The sequence below is a fragment of the Labrus bergylta genome, chromosome 4, assembly GCF_963930695.1.
Source record: "Labrus bergylta chromosome 4, fLabBer1.1, whole genome shotgun sequence".
Classification (NCBI taxonomy): domain Eukaryota; kingdom Metazoa; phylum Chordata; class Actinopteri; order Labriformes; family Labridae; genus Labrus; species Labrus bergylta.
Genome location: NC_089198.1, coordinates 28,982,946 through 28,989,052, shown reverse-complemented (window position 1 = coordinate 28,989,052; position 6,107 = coordinate 28,982,946).

Sequence of the window (6,107 nt, the reverse complement as noted above, 5' to 3'; positions counted from 1 at the left end):
AGTAGAGTGTGGTATCACTTGGCATTTCTTGTCATCTAGATGTTTTTAATCAAATGTAGAATGGTTCATCTGTTTCGTATTCATGTGTCAGAGCTGGCCTGCAGGGTAATGTACACTAACTACAGGTGTCACACCAGGACTTGCTTTTATACTCAATGCATCCCACATGTTTATAAATATTTAATGCCTGTACCTTTCCTAACAATCTGATGCAGTCTTAAACATCCAAATAACTGTTTCCTCCTTCCCAGACTCTCCTTATCAGACTTTTTGTGGTGACTCAGGAGGAAAGTATTTTCTACCAGCGGTGTAGTAAAAGTCACTAAATAAATGACATATTCAGCCATTAATGTTTGTGCTGTATAGAATACAAATCAATCAGCATAATGTAGTGTTTTTCACTTATAGCCTAGAAAATCCTTCATACTTCATACTCTCTCTTTTGCTTTACTTCCCTGACCAGGGAGGTCTGCAAAAAATTAAGTAAACTTTATTTATACAGGACTTTTATAAACAAAAACCCCAACGTGCTTTACGGGAAGATGAACAGTAGGATAAAAGTGTACCACCCACAATATTCAAGGAGTATAAAATAAAAAAAACGGAAAATAAATATGTCAACGCTGTTGCAGAATTGAGGAGTAACAAAAGCAAGAGCATAATCACATTTAATTTTCAACCTTGAAAAGCCAGAAGTCTCTGCTCTGTAGTTTCCTCTCACTGCTCAGAGAGAGAGAGAGAGCACAAACACTCCTACAGGTTGAGAGACACTGACCAAGTCATTGTCATGACACAGCGATTATGTAAGACAGTCATATAATGATGCATCATAATATCTCATTCATTTAAAATGCCCTAATATGTTTGTCTTTTTTATCCTGCTGTCAACGTCCTCTGATGTATTAACTTACTGTCATGTTACCCTCAGTCGTGTCCTAAACACCACATTGAGCAGTCGTGTAATGACGAGGTGAGTCAAGTATGCAGAGGAATTTGTTTAGAGTGCAGGATTTTTTGGGGTCATTTAAATATCACATGAGTCAGGGGAACAATAAACTGGGGTTAAAACAAGTTCAGGCAGTTTCTGAGAGTCTCTGTGAATAAACTGCAGCTTTGATAAGACAATGTGAAGCAGATCCAACATAACGAGATCAATTGGTTAAAGGTTTACGCACCTTGTCCAGTCAAATGACCACTTGTCTCCAGGTCGGGAGACCCTGCTGCAAGAGACAGTAACTGTACAGGCACAAGAGAATCATCATTAATTTACTCATCTAAACTTAAAGGGACAACCCTTGTTTGCATTACACAGAGGTCGAGAGTGGCTGTGGCTCAGTTGGGAGAGTTGTTGTCTCTCAACCGGAAGGTCAAGGGTTTGATCCCCAGCTCCTGCAGCTGTTTGTCCCATATGTCCTTGGGCAAGACGGTTAACCCCAAACTGCTCCTGCTGCCTTGTCAGCGGTGTATGAATGTGTATGAATGGGATTAGTAACTTCTGATTGTACAAAGTTGTGTCATCAGTGTGTGAAGGGGTGAGAATCGGTAGGTGTGACCTGTGGTGTAAAAAGAGCTTTGAGTAGTCAGAAGACTAGAAAAGCGCTATACAAGCTCAAGTCAGGAAGGTCTGCATCTCTGAGGTCGTCCATAAGGCGCTGCTATGTGCTGACAGTAGTCACAAAAAAATAAAAAACAGCCTTGAAATTACTCTCTCCAAATCCAGCAGGACTTTTAAACATGGTGTGTTTTGTGTTAGTCCTTTATTACCGCTCTTGCACGTGTCAGGAAGTGAAGATTCTTTTGACCAATCAAGCTCCAAGAGAAGCACCCCCAACAGAAGGGTACCAAAAATGTAGGACGGTACAGATCAGTCATTTTGGTACCATTCCCAACTTTTTTTTCTGGGCTTTTTGTGTCTTTAATGGAGTGATAGGACAGTGGATAGAGCTGGAAAGACATTAACCCTAACCCAAAGGAGCCACAGGTGGGATTTGAACCTGGGCTGCCTGCTTGGAGGACCATGGCCTTCATACATCGGGCACGTGCACTAACCACTGAGCCACCAGTGCCCCACCAGTCCCAATTTTTGACAGTGGAAACACCAATAAATGTCTACCGAACCGAACTGAACCAGACCGCTTGATGGAAACTGGGCTTAAGTAGGGTAACAGGTTAAACACATAGTGTGAAGAATGATTAACATCTGCAGGATAGGCAATCTCAATCTCATTACCAACTGCTTTGTAATGGGGGGGAACCTGCAGACCTTCAGACCCCCCAAACATATCACCACCTTTGATCCCCTCCCTTTTCCCGTATGCTGTTAATTCTTTACACTGTGATTTGTATTCCTTTATTATTTGAAGTGTTTCTAGATCTACATCTGTCCCGCGGTAAGGTTGTCACAACAGTTTGGAATGAAACACAGATGGTATCACACTAATGTTTTTCCTCTGTTATACTGGGATCAAATAAAGATTTTTCTCTCTTCACAGGAGGAAGTTAACACTAGCAGTAAAAAAAACCCAAAAAAAACACCCAACCTCAAACACTCCCCTCCTCTCCTCTTGTAGTCTTTGTTGATTTATGAAGCCTAGAGCCTTGCTCAAAAAGTTGTCACGTAGGAAACTTGGCACAAAATAAACAGACTCTGATCCAATCGAAAAGAGGGGAAGAACAGCTAGTTGAATATTCAGGGGTGGTCTTACCTATCAAACAGTAGCGTGTTGCTTAGTAACCTGATTGTTTTTCTGAATCATAGCGTTGCTTTACTATGTGCCCGAGGCATGAGGGTCATATAGGGATAACAGTCACCACAGTAACAGCACAAGCACCATGTGTTGTTAGGTGCAGGACTTTATGGTAAGTATTTGTGGTTTATGGTTGTAGTTAACACGTTCTTATCAAAAGGGGAAATCTGTTTATCAAGAGGAAAGTGGAGACTCCCGTGACTAGGAAAGGTTTAAACCATTTAGGTTTGTTAGTTTTGTTTTCCTTTGTACCTCGCCATCCCAGCGGCGTGGCTCTTGGATAGACGTTTTGGTTTTTCAGACTGCTGCTGGTCAGATAGAAAGTCTTGAAAAAAACAATCCAGTTACACTTGATGGATTGCCATGACATTTTGTTCAAGTATTCGTGTTCCTCAGACAATGAGTCCTAAATACTTTTGTGATTTTCTGACATTCTTCTTGAGGTTTGGAGGGGAACGTCTCAACAACATGACATTTAGTGAAGTCATTCATGTCTTACTCAGGATGAAGTGTAAAAACTTTAATGACCCCAAAACCTATAATCTACCAAGACCATCAAGTCAAGATTCCATACTTTGGTTTTATGACCAAATACCTGCAAAATACATAATCGACCTATAAGGCAGGGCAATTCATTTACAATTTTGGCTTCCCACGATCATGAAAACAACATAATAGAGATCAAAAGATGGCTGTGCTGCATGCCGCGTTGCATTCCTTTTGTCCATATATAGGTTTTGTCTTCATGAGTGGTAAAATATTTCAAAGTATTTGTTGTTATATTTTGGCTTCAAATGTTCATCACCACTCCAGAGCCCCTTGCAGTAACAGACGGGGTGACGTCCCTCAGGCGCCCTCCTTGTATATTGAAATATTTACAGTCTGGTTGAAACCAGTTGTGGAGTCTCGACCCATCATGAAAACTACTTTTTAAGCTGGGCATACTACAGTATAGGTTACATTCATGGTGTGTGTCTCTGAGGTCTTATGAGTATGTGAAAGAAAATATATTAAGGCGGGAACAAAACGTTTTTTTTATGTGTGGTTCCAGCTTCTATTGTTCAATACCATTAGTACCAACTGTGCCCGACTGCGAGCTCCCCTCTTCGGCCTTCCCTCTTGCCTCTCTCATGTCTTCATTCCCGGAGATTTGGACTTAGAAACTTTTTGAGAACCAGAGTTTGAGACCTTTCAAAAGTGCTTGTGCTTGTACTCTAAACAATTTACTTTGGGTATGTCTTGATAGGCTTTTTCGGTTAATTTTACAAGATCTCCAAGGGGTTGATATTTTGCACATTTAGTCTAACACATATTTTTGTGTGTGATAAATAATGTTTTGATGACAAACAAGCTTCTAGCAGTCCTCTTCTTCTTCCCTACTCGGCTCAGTACTGCCACCAACTGTTTCTGTCTTTAAAAGTCTTCACAGCTTTGTTTTGGAACATTTTGGCAACTATTTTATATGAATAAAGTTGATTTCCATTGTCGTGCCAGCCCTGTCCTGGTTTTGAAGTCACAAACTAAAAAAGGACGACTCTGATAAAACTGACTTTATAGTGAAGTTAGTGGTCAAACACTCTGCACAGTTCTTTAATGTGAATCTGTGAACGGTTACAATGTTCTTTGTTGTACTTACTGCCACTAAAATGTGCTCCTCTGTCTCTGCACAGAATTAATCTGTATTGTGTTTCAGATAGAATGAATATTCAGAGTGTTTTTCTGCCCTTTAAATGCAAATGACACACCAAATAAATGCATGACTTAAGACCAGGTGGAAGCTGTTGTAAAGTGATATCCTTGAGTTGCAGCAGCTCCTGAATTTCAGTAGACTTGGATAACTTTCAAGCCTATACATGTCATGATGTCAGAATGAGAAGAGCCTAATATGCATTGTTTAAAAAAAAAGTAAAAGCTCAGGAATGAATCTCTTATGTCATTAGTCAAACGGCTCCTCTTAAGAATTCCTTACAGAGAACAAATTACACCTGCTAACACCAAAGTCATTCCTCTTCTCTGCATGGTCGGCTGTCGTGTTATAACTCAGCGAGCTTTTAAAGGGAGTGCAAAATTAAAATTTCCACCTCAGACGCCGCATTTTTAAGACCTGCATGTTGTCACCTGCAAACTGAAGCTTGTTTACCATAGGCAGGTCTGTAAATGAGAGTGAGTCATACAGTCCTGGAAGTCACAGGGGAAGTTTTAGGAATTTTATAGGAAGATCATGTCAGAGTGGATCCAAGGGAAAGTGATAAAAGATAGTGTTATAATACTTTAAAAGAAGAATTTAAGGAATGCTCTGATGAGAAAGGGGGGAGTGTGGTGTTCTCATATAGGTGGACAGATGTAAATCAAGTATATTCTTCCCTCTGAGCAGCTTGGATAAACAAGCAGGAAACATAAAAAATGAACATCAAAAGAACCAAAGACGCATATGTATCATCTCTGGTAAAAAAAAAAAGGCCGAGGATAAATCTTGTGTTTTATTCTTCCTTACAAGGAGTCAAGCCCTTCCTAAATAGGCCGGGGAGGAAATCACTGCAAAAAAGCATTGTTTCCTCCATGCTGCATTTACAAGAAAGTGGATGGAAATGTTGCTTCAAGAAGAGCGTGACGTGGATTTGGAATGTCTGAGCGTCAGTATATACATAAATAAATACATTTCTCAATAGTCAGACATGGTTTTACAGTAGCGTATTGTTGTCCACTCTAAACAGACAGCACACAGAAATGAAATGTTTTGTATTTTAACCACGTTGTGGGAACATTTGTCCGATGACTACACTGGGGGGAAAAACGTTAAGTCTATTGAATGTGGTTTGCTAACTCGTTTTTTCTATTACAAAGCATAAGGCTAGAAAAATGGTGAAAAACAATAAAAGTCACTACGATTTGTGACGCATTTCAAAGGCTTATTTTATTATGTAACTGCTGCTTCATAGCAGTTTTCAGTTTAATAACGCAATAAAGAAAGTTTTCTTCAGTTATAGAGTTAATTTTTACATTTTGTGATAAATGATGATCCAAACTCTTAAGCCCTGTTGTGAAACTGTCCAGGTGGGGCAACCTGTCAGATGACTCAATGGCCCATTTTCATTTAGGTGAGTTGGTTCACTATGTAAAAAAATGTGTGCATAAAAGGGACAATTTATCTCTTACACGTCCTATCCATTGTTTATAAAAGTGCAGAATCCCATAAGGCGCATACTCCTATACTTGTCTGCTATTCTGCTGCTAACTCAACTTTATTCATGTAGCACCTTACAAACAACATTGTTGATCCTAAGTTCTGATCAACGCAGACAGAGGAAAAACAAAGAACAAGAAGTTAACAGAATTAAGAAATATCGACATTATGATATA